At 38.3% G+C, this 17091-nt stretch overlaps 1 protein-coding gene across 1 annotated transcript in view; it reads left to right on the top strand.

Annotated features, from left to right (window-relative positions):
• Positions 1–17091, top strand: part of atp10a (ATPase phospholipid transporting 10A) — a 217411-nt gene that overhangs the window by 105579 nt on the left and 94741 nt on the right. The gene's annotated exons all lie outside the window — the stretch shown is intronic.

The following is a 17091-nucleotide window of genomic DNA, read 5'->3' as shown; positions in this document are numbered from 1 at the left end:
TACAGCGGTATACCACATTACTACTTACTAATACATGTTGAAATACAGCAGTATACCACATTACTACTTAATAATACATGATGAAATACAGCAGTATACCACATTACTACTTAATAATACATGATGAAATACAGCAGTATACCACATTACTACTTAATAATACATGATGAGATTGAGCAGTACACCACATTACTTCTTACTAATAGATTATGAAATACAGCAGTATACCACATTACTTAATAATACATGATGAAATACAGCAGTATACCACATTACTTCTTACTAATACATTTTGAAATACAACAGTATACCACATTACTACTTAATAATACATGATGAAATACAGCAATATACCACATTACTACTTACTAATACATGTTGAAATACAGCAGTATACCACATTACTACTTAATAATACATGATGAAATACAGCAGTATACCACATTACTACTTAATAATACATGATGAAATACAGCAGTATACCACATTACTACTTAATAATACATATTGAAATACAGCAGTATACCAGATTACTACTTAATAATACATATTGAAATACAGCAGTATACCAGATTACTACTTAATAATACATTATGAAATACAGCAGTATACCACATTACTACTTAATAATACATGATGAAATACAGCAGTATACCACATTACTACTTAATAATACATGATGAAATACAGCAGTATACCACATTACTACTTAATAATACATGATGAAATACAGCGGTATACCACATTACTACTTAATAATACATGATGAAATACAGCAGTATACCACATTACTACTTAATAATACATGATGAAATACAGCAGTACACCATATTACTACTTAATAATACATGATAAAATACAGCAGTATACCACATTACTTAATAATACATAATGAGATTGAGCAGTATACCACATTACTACTTAATAATACATGATGAAATACAGCAGTATACCACATTACTACTTACTAATACATGTTGAAATACAGCAGAATACCACATTACTACTTAATAATACATGATGAAATACAGCAGTATACCACATTACTACTTACTAATACATGTTGAAATACAGCAGTATACCACATTACTACTTACTAATACATGTTGAAATACAGCAGTATACCACATTACTACTTAATAATACATGATGAAATACAGCGGTATACCACATTACTACTTAATAATACATGATGAAATACAGCAGTATACCACATTACTACTTAATAATACATGATGAAATACAGCAGTATACCACATTACTTCTTAATAATACATGATGAAATACAGCAGTATACCTCATTACTTCTTAATAATACATGATGAAATACAGCAGTATACCTCATTACTACTTAATAATACATGATGAAATACAGCAGTATACCACATTACTTAATAATACATGATGAGATTGAGCAGTATACCACATTACTACTTAATAATACATGATGAAATACAGCAGTATACCACATTACTACTTACTAATACATGATGAAATACAGCAGTATACCACATTACTACTTAATAATACATATTGAAATACAGCAGTATACCAGATTACTACTTAATAATACATTATGAAATACAGCAGTATACCACATTACTACTTAATAATACATGATGAAATACAGCAGTATACCACATTACTACTTAATAATACATGATGAAATACAGCAGTATACCACATTACTACTTAATAATACATGATGAAATACAGCGTTATACCACATTACTACTTAATAATACATGTTGAAATACAGCAGTATACCACATTACTACTTAATAATACATGATGAAATACAGCAGTATACCATATTACTACTTAATAATACATGATGAAATACAGCAGTATACCACATTACTACTTAATAATACATGATGAAATACAGCAGTATACCACATTACTACTTACTAATACATGTTGAAATACAGCAGAATACCACATTACTACTTAATAATACATGATGAAATACAGCAGTATACCACATTACTACTTACTAATACATGTTGAAATACAGCAGTATACCACATTACTACTTACTAATACATGTTGAAATACAGCAGTATACCACATTACTACTTAATAATACATGATGAAATACAGCAGTATACCACATTACTACTTAATAATACATGATGAAATACAGCAGTATACCACATTACTACTTAATAATACATGATGAAATACAGCAGTATACCACATTACTTAATAATACATGATGAAATACAGCAGTATACCACATTACTACTTAATAATACATGATGAAATACAGCAGTATACCACATTACTACTTAATAATACATGATGAAATACAGCAGTATACCACATTACTACTTAATAATACATGATGAAATACAGCATTATACCACATTACTACTTAATAATACATGATGAAATACAGCGGTATACCACATTACTACTTAATAATACATGTTGAAATACAGCAGTATACCACATTACTACTTACTAATACATGTTGAAATACAGCAGTACACCACATTACTTCTTACTAATAGATTATGAAATACAGCAGTATACCACATTACTTAATAATACATGATGAAATACAGCAGTATACCACATTACTTCTTACTAATACATTTTGAAATACAACAGTATACCACATTACTACTTAATAATACATGATGAAATACAGCAATATACCACATTACTACTTACTAATACATGTTGAAATACAGCAGTATACCACATTACTACTTAATAATACATGATGAAATACAGCAGTATACCACATTACTACTTAATAATACATGATGAAATACAGCAGTATACCACATTACTACTTAATAATACATATTGAAATACAGCAGTATACCAGATTACTACTTAATAATACATGATGAAATACAGCAGTATACCACATTACTACTTAATAATACATGAAATACAGCAGTATACCACATTACTACTTAATAATACATGATGAAATACAGCAGTATACCACATTACTACTTAATAATACATGATGAAATACAGCGGTATACCACATTACTACTTAATAATACATGATGAAATACAGCAGTATACCACATTACTACTTAATAATACATGATGAAATACAGCAGTACACCATATTACTACTTAATAATACATGATGAAATACAGCAGTATACCACATTACTACTTACTAATACATGATGAAATACAGCAGTATACCACATTACTACTTAATAATACATGATGAAATACAGCAGTATACCACATTACTTAATAATACATAATGAGATTGAGCAGTATACCACATTACTACTTAATAATACATGATGAAATACAGCAGTATACCACATTACTACTTACTAATACATGTTGAAATACAGCAGTATACCAGATTACTACTTAATAATACATGTTGAAATACAGCAGTATACCACATTACTACTTAATAATACATGAAATACAGCAGTATACCACATTACTACTTACTAATACATGTTGAAATACAGCAGAATACCACATTACTACTTAATAATACATGATGAAATACAGCAGTATACCACATTACTACTTACTAATACATGTTGAAATACAGCAGAATACCACATTACTACTTAATAATACATGATGAAATACAGCAGTATACCACATTACTACTTACTAATACATGTTGAAATACAGCGGTATACCACATTACTACTTAATAATACATGTTGAAATACATCAGAATACCACATTGCTTCTTACTAGTAAAATGTATTGTTTTAGAAACATTACAAAGCATGGTCATCAGTTTCTGTTTGTTATTATATTTTGGCTGGTCAAAAATCTGTGCGGCTGGTAGATTCTTTTCAATTGTTTTGCTGCAGGACAGCCTGAATTCTTCGGAGCGTGGAAACGTTTCTCAATTGGTTTTAAGGGACCTAACCTGTTTCAGGAAAACATTCACCACACCACCCTGTACTGTTGACACCAGGCAGAATGGACTCAGGACGCTTGAACCAAATCCTGAATCTGCCATCAGCATGCCTCAACAGGAACTGGCATTCGTCGGACCAGACTGTTTTTCCAGTCCTCAATTGTCCAGTGGTGATCGCTTGTCCACTGGAGCCGATTCTTGTTAGCTGATAGGTCTAGAACCCGGTGTGGTCGTCTGCTGTAATAGTCCAATCCGTGACGAGGACCGACGAGTTGTGCGATCCGGGATGCCGTTCTGCACACCACTGTTGTACTGCTCATTTATTTGCCTGTTTGTGGCCCGCCTGTTAGCTTGCACGATTCTTGCCCATTTTCCTTGGACCTCTCATCAACGAGCTGTTTTCGCCCACAGGACTGCCGCACCACTGTTTGTAAACTCTGTACACTGTCGTGCGTGAAAAGCCGAGGAGGGCGGCCGTTTCTGAGATATTGGAACCGGCGCTCCTGGCACCGACGATCATACCACTCTCAAAGTCGCTTAGGTCACTCGTTTTGCCCAAATTGAACAGTAACTGAATGCCTTGAAGCCTGTTTTATATAGAAAGCCATGGTCACGTGACATGTTGAACAAAATGTGATGAATTGAATATTCGCGCATACAGGTTTTGTTTTCCCTGATCTCATTCATTTGAAGTAGAACGTCTATTGTTTCAACAATAATTGATATGCAGAAATTGTGCCTTTATAAAGTATTCATAACCCTTGACTTATTTAATTATTTTGAGTTACAGCCTGAATTGAAAATTGATTTAAAAAAAAAAAATCTCACCCGTCTACACCCAATACCCCATAATGACAAAGTGAAAACATGTTTTATAATTTTTGCAAGTTTATTGAAAATGAAATCCAGAAATATCTCATTTACATGAGTATTCACACACCTGAGTCAATACATGTGTGAGTCTTTCTGGGTAAATCTCTAAGAGATGTGAGTCTCTCTGGGTCTCTAAGAGCTTTGCACACCTGGATTGTACAATATTTTCCCATTTATTTTCTAAATTCTTCACCCTCTGTCAAATTGGTTGTTGATCATTACTAACCAACCATTTTCAGGTCTTGCCATAGATTTTCAAGCAGATTTAAGTCAAAACTGTAACTAGGCCACTCAGGAACATTCACTGTCTTGGTAAGCAACTCCAGTGTATATTTGGCCTTGTGTTTTAGGTTATTGTCCTGCTGAAAGGGAAATTCATCTCCCAGTGTCTGGTGGAAAGCAGACTGAACCAGGTTTCCGCTAGGATTTTACCTGTGCTGTATTCCTTTTTTTGTCTTGGAAAACTCCCCAGTCCCGATTACAAGCATACTCATAACATGATGCAGCCAGCACTATGCTTGAAAATATGGAGAGAGTGGTACTCAGTGATATATATATTATTTTTTTAAATGTTTTTATTTTACCTTTATTAAACTAGGCAAGTCAGTTAAGAACAAATTTGTATTTTCAATGACGGCCTAGGAACAGTGGGTTAACTGCCTTGTTCAGGGACAGAATGACAGATTTGTACCTTGTCAGCTCAGGGATTTGAACTTGCAACCTTTCGGTTACTAGCCCAACGCTCTAACCACTAGGCTACCCAACGCTCTAACCACAACACAACACAACACTTTGTATTCAAGTGAATTGCTTTGCCACATTTTTTGCAGTTTTACTTTAGTGCCTTGTAGCAAACAGGATGCATGTTTTGGAATAATTTTATTCTGTACAGACATTCTTATCTTCACTCTGTCATTTAGGTTAGTATTGTGGAGTAACTACAATGTTGGTTATCCATCCTCTGTTTTCTCCTATCACAGCCATTAAACTCTGTAACTGTTTTAAAGTCACCATTGGCCTCATGGTGAAATCCCTGAACAGTTTCCTTCCTCTCTGGCAGCTGAGTTAGGAAGGACTCCTATATCTTTGTAGTGACTGGGTGTATTGATACCCCTTCCAAAGTGTAATTAATAACTTCACCATGCTCAAAGGGATATTAAATGTTGTTTTTTTACCCATCTACCAATAGGTGCCCTTCTTTGCGAGGCATCGGGAAAACCTCCCTGGTCTTTGGAGTCGTATCTGTGTTTTGAAATTCACTGTTCGACTGAGGACCTTACAGATATACTGAACAAAAATATAAACGCAACATGCAACATTTAAAATTTTACTGCGTTATAGTTCATCAGTCAATTGAAATACATTCATTAGGCCCTAATCTATAGATTTCACATGACTGGGTAGGGGTACAGCCATGGGTGGGCCTGGGAGGGCATAGGCCCACCCACTGAGAAACCAGGCCCAGATAATCAGAATGAGTTCTTCCCCACAAAAGGGCTTTATTACAGACAGAAATACTCTTCAGAACCTCCACCCCTCTGACAATCCCGCAGGTGAAGAATACGGATGTGGAGGTCCTGGGTTGGCGTGGTTACACATGGTCTGCAGTTGTGAGGCCGGTTTGACGTACCGCCAAGTTCTCTAAAATGACATTGGAGGCGGCTTATGGTAGAGAAATGAACATTCAATTCTCAGGCAACATCTCTGGTGGACATTCCTGTAGTCAGCATGCCAATTGCACGCTCCTTCAAAATTTGAGACATTTTTGGCATTTTGTTGTGTGTCAAAACTGCACATTTTAGAGTGGCCTTTTATTGTCTCCAGCACAAGGTGCACCTGTGTAATGATCGTGCTGTTTAATCAGTTTCTTGATATGCCACACCTGTCAGGTAGATGGAATATCTTGGCAAAGGAGAAATGCTCACTAACAGGGGTGGAAACAAATTTGTGCAACAAAATTGGAGATAAATACGCTTTTTGTATGTACGGAATCTTTATATTTCAGCTCATGAAACATGGGACCAACACTTTACATTTATATTTTTGTTCAGTGTAGTACAGAGATGAGGTCATTCAAAAATCATGTTAAACACTATTATTGAACACAGAGTGAGTTCATGCAATTTATTATGTGACATGTTAAGCAAATTTGTACTCTAGAACTTATTTAGGCTTTCCATAACAAAGTGCTTGAGTAAGTATTGACTCAAGACATTTAATCTTTTCTATTTTTATAAATTTGTAAACATTTCTGTAAACATAATTCCGCTTGGACATTATGGGTTATTGTGTTTAGGCCAGTGACACAGAATCTCAATTTAATCCATTTTTAATAACGGCTGTAAAAACAAAATGTGGAACAAGTCAATCTGTGTGAATACTTTCTGAAAGCACTGTACATAACATGCACCTACAGTAATATAGAACAGAAGAGGCATTTGAATTTCACTGAATTAAATTCGATTTCTTTTCGTTCAAATTCGAAGTGCAATTCTATGTCCTTTTTTTACTACTTTAATTTAATTGGGAATTTGAGGCATTTTCAATTGTGATTTGAGGCCAACCCTGTTGTGTACAGTGGTTCCTCCTTTTAAAAGTAGTCATCCTGCAGCACAGCGTGATGTGTAATTGTATGGCATGTTATAGTGCATAATGTTATTTTACTGTCAGCCATTAATGCTAGTTAGACCACCAGAGGGCATCTTTTAGAAGCTAAGTTATTGAAATGACATGGATCTGTAGGCGTAAGAGTCCTGTTTACTGTTTTAGCATAACTTACTTATTGGCATAAATACCTACTTCAATATACAGTATATCCATCAGTCATTCATGTCATCACACCGAATACAAGTCATCCATGTCTTTTTAAAACAATCAAGCATTTTAGTTATAAAACTAAATCACAAAGCGAGCTTTGAATAATTAAACTATGACTAAACTGCAACATATCGGCTAAAGCGATTTGAATTCTTGATTGAGTTTGACTGTTTTTTAATATTGGCTGTACTAGAGACTTTAAAACCTTTTTTGTTGTTCGAAGAGACAATATGAGATTGATTATAATTTGTTTAAATTATTATAGTATTTGTTGTACTGTTAGAAATGTATCTTTAATTCAATGTATTAATATTATGGTGTTTCTATTCCAAGAAGAACAAACAGTAGCCTCTGTCGGCCTCAGGGTTTCAGTTGGGAAGATATGGCGCTGTACAACCTGACCGGTCGGGAGTCGGCCTCAGGGTTTCAGTTAGGCAGATATGGCGCTGTACAACGTGACCGGTCGTGAGTCGGCCTCAGGGTTTCAGTTGGGAAGATATGGCGCTGTACAACCTGACCGGTCGGGAGTCGGCCTCAGGGTTTCAGTTGGGAAGATATGGCGCTGTACAACCTGACCGGTCGGGAGTCGGCCTCAGGGTTTCAGTTGGGAAGATATGGCGCTGTACAACCTGACCGGTCGTGAGTCGGCCTAGTCTACTAACTGACTGCAAGTGAAGAACAAATAACCGTCTAAAGCAATTGAATTCAGGAAGTAATTCAAAATATGTGAAAAAAATATACCTTTTTTAACCTCTTGACGGGCTCGTCCCGTATGCAGGACGGACATCCAACGAAAAAATCCTATCTCTATTAGCATAACGAAATGTAATATATATATTTTTTTCAAATATAGGACTATGTTATATCGTTTTATAGATACCTCTCCTGAATCGAACCACGTTGTCCGATTTCAAAAAGGCTTTACAGCAAAAGCAAAACATTAGATTATGTTAGAGGAGTATATCGTAAAAGTAGCCACATAGCCATTTTCCGACCAACCACATGCATCACAAATAACCAAAAAACAGCTAAATGCAGCACTAACTTTTTACAAACTTCATCAGATGACACTCCTAGGACATCATGTTACACAATACATGCATTCTTTTGTTCGCTAAAGTTCATATTTATATATAAAAACTGCATTTTACATCGGCGCGTAACGTTGACTAACTATTTTCCCTCAAATGCATCCGGTGAAACAGCGCTACAATTTACTAAATTACTATTCGAAAACATTTTTAAAATGTAATATTGTCATTCTAAGATTTATAGATGAATATCTCTTGAAAGCACATGTAATGCCAGATTTAAAAATAACTTTACTGGGTAATCACACTTTGTGATAAAAGGGGATGCGATACTCAGAAAAATAGGCTACCGTTACAGGTCAGCGCCATCTTGGAACAATCGCATATCACATCTAGTCTTGTATACTATTGTCAATAATCCCTTACCTTTGGTTGTCTTCATCAGAAAGCACTTCCATGAATCCCAGGTCCACAACAAATGTATTTTCGTTCGAAAAAATGAATCCTTTATGTTCCAATAGCTTGTTCTTGTTAGCGCGTTCTGAAGGCTGCTCCAAAACTTCCGTCGTGCGCGGGACACCTCTTTCGAAAAAATGCTTTTTATTTTTTATTTAGGTTCGTTCAAACATGTCAAACGTTGTATAACATAAATCTTTAGGGCCTTTTTCAACCAGAGCTCCAATAAGATTCAAGGGGGATGATTGCATTGTCTTTCAAAACGTTTCGAAAGGGGAGGGTAGCCAGGGGCGCCGGCGTCATAATGGTGATGGCCCTCTCCGTGTGACCACGTTCCACAGTGTCTCATTCATTCAATTTTAACAGTAGAAGGCTCAAACCAATTTGTGAAGACTGGGGACATCTAGTGGAAGCAATAGGAAGTGCTCAATGAACCATAGCTCACGGTGTGATTAATAGGCAACGTGATGAAGTTGAGTTCGCAATTCAGAATTCCACTTCCTGTTTCCATCTGTCTCGGGGTTTTGACTGCCATATGAGTTATGTTATACTCACAGACACCATTCAAACAGTTTTAGAAACTTTAGGGTATTTTCTATCCACAAGTATTAATTATATGCATATCCTAGTTTCTGGGCAGGAGTAATAACCAGATTAAATCGGGTACGTTTTTTATCCGGCCGTGAAAATACTGCCCCCTATCCATAACAAGTTAAATGATGGCAGGTGTGTAATGACTTCTATTTAACATGAGTTTGAATGTGATTGGTTAATTCTGAACACAGCCACATCCCAAGTTATAAGAGGGTGTGCACACTCATGCAACCAGGTTATTGTAAGGTTTTTATTTTTCATTTTTCCCCCTCGAAGATTTCAGTTTGTTTTTCAATTGAATTGTTCACATTATAGGTCAAAATTAACAGTAGAAAAAGTTATGACATGATTTATCTTTGTCTCATTCTTTTACATCACAAAAACCTGCCATTTTAACAGGGGTGTGTAGACTTTTTATATCCACTGTATTTGTGCTTAGTAGCTGAGGCTTTATGGCTTTGCCATCAACCAAAAACAGCATCTAAAGTGGTAGAAATATATTATTGAATTCGATAAAAAATACTATTTCAAAATGCATATGTTTATTAGGCTATTATTCAGTGTCTTTAAATACAGTCCTTCTCCTACCCACCTCCTTGATGTCCTTCTTGGCAAGAGTCTATTGTCCTGCTAATTGCCCATCATGGGTGCATGTCGTAAGGAAAGCATAAAGATGTTGATGAACAGATACTGTATATGTGTCTATATGTGTTACACAGTCCAGTTACAGCTTATTCTAACAAAGTAGAAAACATTCTGCGGTTGCTTGGTGATCACAGAATCATTCTGCGGTTGCTTGGTGATCACAGAATCATTCTGCGGTTGCTTGGTGATCACAGAATCATTCTGCGGTTGCTTGGTGATCACAGAATCATTCTGCGGTTGCTTGGTGATCACAGAATCATTCTGCGGTTGCTTGGTGATCACAGAATCATTCTGCGATTGCTTGGTTTTACATAATCATTCTGCGGTTGCTTGGGGATCACAGAATCATTCTGCGGTTGCTTGGGGATCACAGAATCATTCTGCGGTTGCTTGGTGATCACATAATCATTCTGCGGTTGCTTGGTGATCACAGAATCAATAGGATATTAAACAAATACATTTAAATAGGCAACAGAAGCATAGGGCTGTGACTCACTCATTCCTGGCTTTCGTTCAAAATAAGGTATTCTAATATGATTATGCATGGTTAAAGACACATTCTTTCTGATTTGTCTTTAGCATGCAGTCTCTCCTCTCACTACAGCTAATTTTGTTTGAATTATTATGTGGATTATAGTAAATGTAATATTTGTAGGGGTTGATGCATTTTTCGTTAGGGCAAATCTGGTCTGTGATATTAAGTTAGACATGTAAAACTTTAGAGTACTTAACCTGTTGGGGGTAGGGGGCAGTAAACGTACCCGATTTAATCTGGTTACTACTCCTGCCCAGTAACTAGAATATGCATATAATTATTGGCTTTGGATAGAAAACACCCTAAAGTTTCTAAAACTGTTTGAATGGTGTCTGTGAGTATAACAGAACTCATATGGCAGGCAAAAACCTGAGAAGATTCCTTACAGGAAGTGCCCTCTCTGACAAGATCTTGTTCTTCTTGTCTCTGTTTATTGAAGACTGAGGATCTTTGCTGTAACGTGACACTTCCTACGGCTCCCATAGGCTCTCAGAGCCCGCGAAAAAGCTGAATGATATCGAGGCAGCCCCAGGCTGAAACACATTATCGCTTTTGGCAAGTGGCCGATCAGAGGACAATGGGCTTAGGCGCGTGCACGAGTCGACCCCGTACTTTATTTTCTTTCGTCTTTTTACCTAAACGCAGATTCCCGGTCGGAATATTATCGCTTTTTTACGAGAAAAATGGCATAAAAATTTGTTTTTAAACAGCGGTTGACATGCTTCGAAGTACGGTAATGGATTATTTCGAATTTCTTTGTCATGAAATGCGCCGTGCTCGTCACCCTTCTTTACCCTTTCGGATAGTGTCTTGAACGCACGAACAAAACGCCGCTGTTTGGATATAACTATGGATTATTTGGGACCAAACCAACATTTGTTATTGAAGTAGAAGTCCTGGGAGTGCATTCTGACGAAGAACACCAAAGGTAATCAAACTTTTCTAATAGTAAATCGGAGTTTGGTGAGTGCTAAACTTGGTGGGTATCTAAATAGCTAGCCCTGTGATGCCGGGCTATCTACTTAGAATATTGCAAAATGTGCTTTCACCGAAAAGCTATTTTAAAATCAGACATATCGAGTGCATAGAGGAGTTCTGTATCTATAATTCTTAAAATAATTGTTATGCTTTTTGTGAACGTTTATCGTGAGTAATTTAGTACATTTTTTGTAAATTCACCGGAAGTTTGCGGGGGGTATGCTAGTTCTGAACGTCACATGCTAATGTAAAAAGCTGTTTTTTGATATAAATATGAACTTGATTGAACAAAACATGCATGTATTGTATAACATAATGTCCTAGGGTTGTCATCTGATGAAGATCATCAAAGGTTAGTGCTGCATTTAGCTGTCTTCTGGGTTTTTGTGACATTATATGCTAGCTTGAAAAATGGGTGTCTGATTATTTCTGGCTGGGTACTCTGCTGACATAATCTAATGTTTTGCTTTCGTTGTAAAGCCTTTTTGAAATCGGACAGTGTGGTTAGATTAACGAGAGTCTTGTCTTTAAAATGGTGTAAAATAGTCATATGTTTGAGAAATTGAAGTAATAGCATTTCTAAGGTATTTGAATAACGCGCCACGGGATTTCACTGGCTGTTACGTAGGTGGGACGAAATCGTCCCACTGGCCCTAGAGAAGTTAACCTCTTACATCTAGACGTTCCGCTAGCGGAACACCTGCTCCAATATCCAATGATGCGCGTGGCGCGAAATACAAACTCCTCTAAAATACAAAAACTTCAATTTTTCAAACATATGACTATTTCACAGCATTTTAAAGATAAGACTCTCCTTTATCTAACCACACTGTCCGATTTCAAAAAGGCTTTACAACGAAAGCAAAACATTAGATTATGTCAGCAGAGTACCAAGCCAGAAATAATCAGACACCCATTTTTCAAGCTAGCATATAATGTCACAAAAACCCAGAAGACAGCTAAATGCAACACTAACCTTTGATGATCTTCATCAGATGACAACCCTAGGACATTATGTTATACAATACATGCATGTTTTGTTCAATCAAGTTCATATTTATATCAAAAACCAGCTTTTTACATTAGCATGTGACGTTCAGAACTAGCATACCCCCCGCTAACTTCCGGGGAATTCGCTAACATTTTACTAAATTACTCACGATAAACGTTCACAAAAAGCATAACAATTATTTTAAGAATTATAGATACAGACCTCCTCTATGCACTCGATATGTCCGATTTTACAATAGCTTTTTGGTGAAAGCACATTTTGCAATATTCTAAGTACATAGCCCAGGCATCACGGGCTAGCTATTTAGACACCCGGCAAGTTTAGCACTCACCAATATCAGCTTTACTATTATAAAAGTTTCATTACCTTTTGTTGTCTTCGTCAGAATGCACTCCCAGGACTGCTACTTCAATAACAAATGTTGGTTTGGTCCAAAATAATCCATCGTTATATCCGAATAGCGGCGTTTTGTTCGTGCGTCCCAGACACTATCTGAAATGGTAAATCAGGGTCGCGCGCATGGCGCAATTCGTGACAAAAAAATTCTAAATATTCCATTACCGTACTTCGAAGCATGTCAACCGCTGTTTAAAATCCATTTTTATGCCATTTTTCTCGTAAAAAAGCGATAATATTCTGACCGGGAATCTCCTTTTAGCTAAACTGAGGAAAGTAAACAAAGCTTTCGGTCGACGCGGGCACGAGCCTGAGTCTCACAGTACTGTAACCAGCCACTACCCAAACGCGCTACTTTTTTTCAGCCAGAGCCTGCAAAGCCACGATTCAGCTTTTTGCCGCCTTCTGAGACCCTATGGCAGCCGTAGGAAGTGTCACGGGACAGCTAAGATCCTCACTCTTCAATAAACAGAGACAAGAAGAACGACACCTTGTCAGACAGGCCACTTCCTGCCTGAAACCCTGTCAGGTTTTTGCCTGCCAAATGAGTTCTGTTATACTCACAGACACCATTCGAACAGTTTTAGAAACTTTGGAGTGTTTTCTATCCATATGTAATAAGTATATGCATATTATAGTTACTGGGTAGGAGTGGTAACCAGATTAAATCGGGTATGTTTTTTATCCAGCCGTGAAAATACTGCCCCTAGCCATAACAGGTTAAGCATCGAATACATTGCAAGTTTGCCCTTTTTTGGTCATTGGTCTACACTTTAAATTAGGACTCAACTCTGACTGACCGCAGCATCTATCGGTAGTCTAAACTGCGGCACAAATTGGGGGATTTTTCACACCTGCCTACTAGACTTTTGTAAATTAATGGAGGTGTGAATGTTTGCCAGTCTCTCTCCTATCGCACTAGAGTCCTGCATCAGCCCAAAATATTTCAGCGGCCAGTTATTGTGAAAGAATAATTGTGAATCTTGTTGATTTCCTGTAATCGCTTCAAGAGGTCTACCGTCCACCTGGTAATTGGGTGGTTCCAAAGGATGAAGCCTCACCTTCAGATGGATGTGTGGATTCAGAGAGAAGCCAGCTGGCAGCCTGGGACCAGGCACGGTGGATGTGTGGATTCAGAGAGAAGCCAGCTGGCAGCCTGGGACCAGGCACGGTGGATGTGTGGATTCAGAGAGGAGCCAGCTGGCAGCCTGGGACCAGGCATGGTGGATGTGTGGATTCAGAGAGAAGCCGCTGGCAGCCTGGGACCAGGCACGGTGGATGTGGGGATTCAGAGAGAAGCCAGCTGGCAGCCTGGGACCAGGCACGGTGGATGTGGGGATTCAGAGAGAAGCCAGCTGGCAGCCTGGGACCAGGCACGGTGGATGTGTGGATTCAGAGAGAAGCCAGCTGGCAGCCTGGGACCAGGCACGGTGGATGTGTGGATTCAGAGAGAAGCCAGCTGGCAGCCTGGGACCAGGCACGGTGGATGTGGATTCAGAGAGAAGCCAGCTGGCAGCCTGGGACCAGGCACGGTGGATGTGGATTCAGAGAGCAGCCAGCTGGCAGCCTGGGACCAGGCACGGTGGATGTGTGGATTCAGAGAGAAGCCAGCTGGCAGCCTGGGACCAGGCACGGTGGATGTGGGGATTCAGAGAGAAGCCAGCTGGCAGCCTGGGACCAGGCACGGTGGATGTGGGGATTCAGAGAGAAGCCAGCTGGCAGCCTGGGACCAGGCACGGTGGATGTGGATTCAGAGAGAAGCCAGCTGGCAGCCTGGGACCAGGCACGGTGGATGTGTGGATTCAGAGAGCAGCCAGCTGGCAGCCTGGGACCAGGCACGGTGGATGTGTGGATTCAGAGAGAAGCCAGCTGGCAGCCTGGGACCAGGCACGGTGGATGTGTGGATTCAGAGAGAAGCCAGCTGGCAGCCTGGGACCAGGCACGGTGGATGACATAATTTTCCTGCACTGCAATTTGAAGAAATCCAGTGATGAATGGACTGTTTTTTTTTTTAAAGTGGTTTTAGTATATTATTTTGTCGTCTAATATTAGGAGGCTCTTTAAAACGATTTGAGTTGTCAATGTGCCGCATTGCATTGTGAAGAAAAAAAAGTTTTTAATTCATGGTATGGTTTCTTTTCAGACAAATATTGAATTGACATGCAGACATATGACTTAATGCAGGGAGGAAGAGAGGAGTAATGGACTGTAGTCATAAAAACAGTCAGGCTAAACAAATTGATATTTTGTTGGGTAACGGATCTCAACTCATCGAGAGGCGGCTTCTATCTTCAATATAATCATTAATTCAGAAGGTTAAACACACAGGTTTTAGGCCTGTAGTAAATTACACTATACTACGTTCATCTGAACGGCATTATGTCAGGGGGACAACACTACATAATGATCTGTATGTCAGGGGGACAACACTACATAATGATCTGTATGTCAGGGGGACAACACTACATAATGATCTGTATGTCAGGGGACAACACTACATAATGATCTGTATGTCAGTCAGGGGGACAACACTACATAATGATCTGTATGTCAGTCAGGGGGACAACACTACATAATGATCTGTATGTCAGTCAGGGGGACAACACTACATAATGATCTGTATGTCAGTCAGGGGACAACACTACATAATGATCTGTATGTCAGTCAGGGGGACAACACTACATAATGATCTGTATGTCAGTCAGGGGGACAACACTACATAATGATCTGTATGTCAGTCGGGGACAACACTACATAATGATCTGTATGTCAGTCAGGGGGACAACACTACATAATGATCTGTATGTCAGTCAGGGGGACAACACTACATAATGATCTGTATGTCAGTCAGGGGGACAACACTACATAATGATCTGTATGTCAGTCAGGGGGACAACACTACATAATGATCTGTATGTCAGTCAGGGGGACAACACTACATAATGATCTGTATGTCAGTCAGGGGACAACACTACATAATGATCTGTATGTATGTCAGGGGGACAACACTACATAATGATCTGTATGTCAGTCAGGGGACAACACTACATAATGATCTGTATGTCAGTCAGGGGGACAACACTACATAATGATCTGTATGTCAGTCAGGGGACAACACTACATAATGATCTGTATGTATGTCAGGGGGACAACACTACATAATGATCTGTATGTCAGTCAGGGGACAACACTACATAATGATCTGTATGTCAGTCAGGGGGACAACACTACATAATGATCTGTATGTATGTCAGGGGGACAACACTACATAATGATCTGTATGTCAGTCAGGGGGACAACACTACATAATGATCTGTATGTCAGTCAGGGGGACAACACTACATAATGATCTGTATGTCAGTCAGGGGAACAACACTACATAATGATCTGTATGTCAGTCAGGGGGACAACACTACATAATGATCTGTATGTCAGTCAGGGGGACAACACTACATAATGATCTGTATGTCAGTCAGGGGGACAACACTACATAATGATCTGTATGTCAGTCAGGGGGACAACACTACATAATGATCTGTATGTCAGTCAGGGGGACAACACTACATAATGATCTGTATGTCAGTCAGGGGACAACACTACATAATGATCTGTATGTCAGTCAGGGGGACAACACTACATAATGATCTGTATGTCAGTCAGGGGGACAACACTACATAATGATCTGTATGTCATTGTGTCAGTCAGGGGGACAACACTACATAATGATCTGTATGTCAGTCAGGGGAACAACACTACATAATTATCTGTATGTCAGTCAGGGGAACAACACTACATAATGATCTGTATGTCAGTCAGGGGACAACACTACATAATGATCTGTATGTCAGTCAGGGGAACAACACTACATAATGATCTGTAT

This window comes from Salmo salar, chromosome ssa16 (assembly GCF_905237065.1).
Source record: "Salmo salar chromosome ssa16, Ssal_v3.1, whole genome shotgun sequence".
NCBI classification, from domain to species: Eukaryota; Metazoa; Chordata; class Actinopteri; order Salmoniformes; family Salmonidae; genus Salmo; species Salmo salar.
Note: the sequence above shows the minus strand (reverse complement) of the source record. Positions and strands in the feature narration are given on the sequence as shown.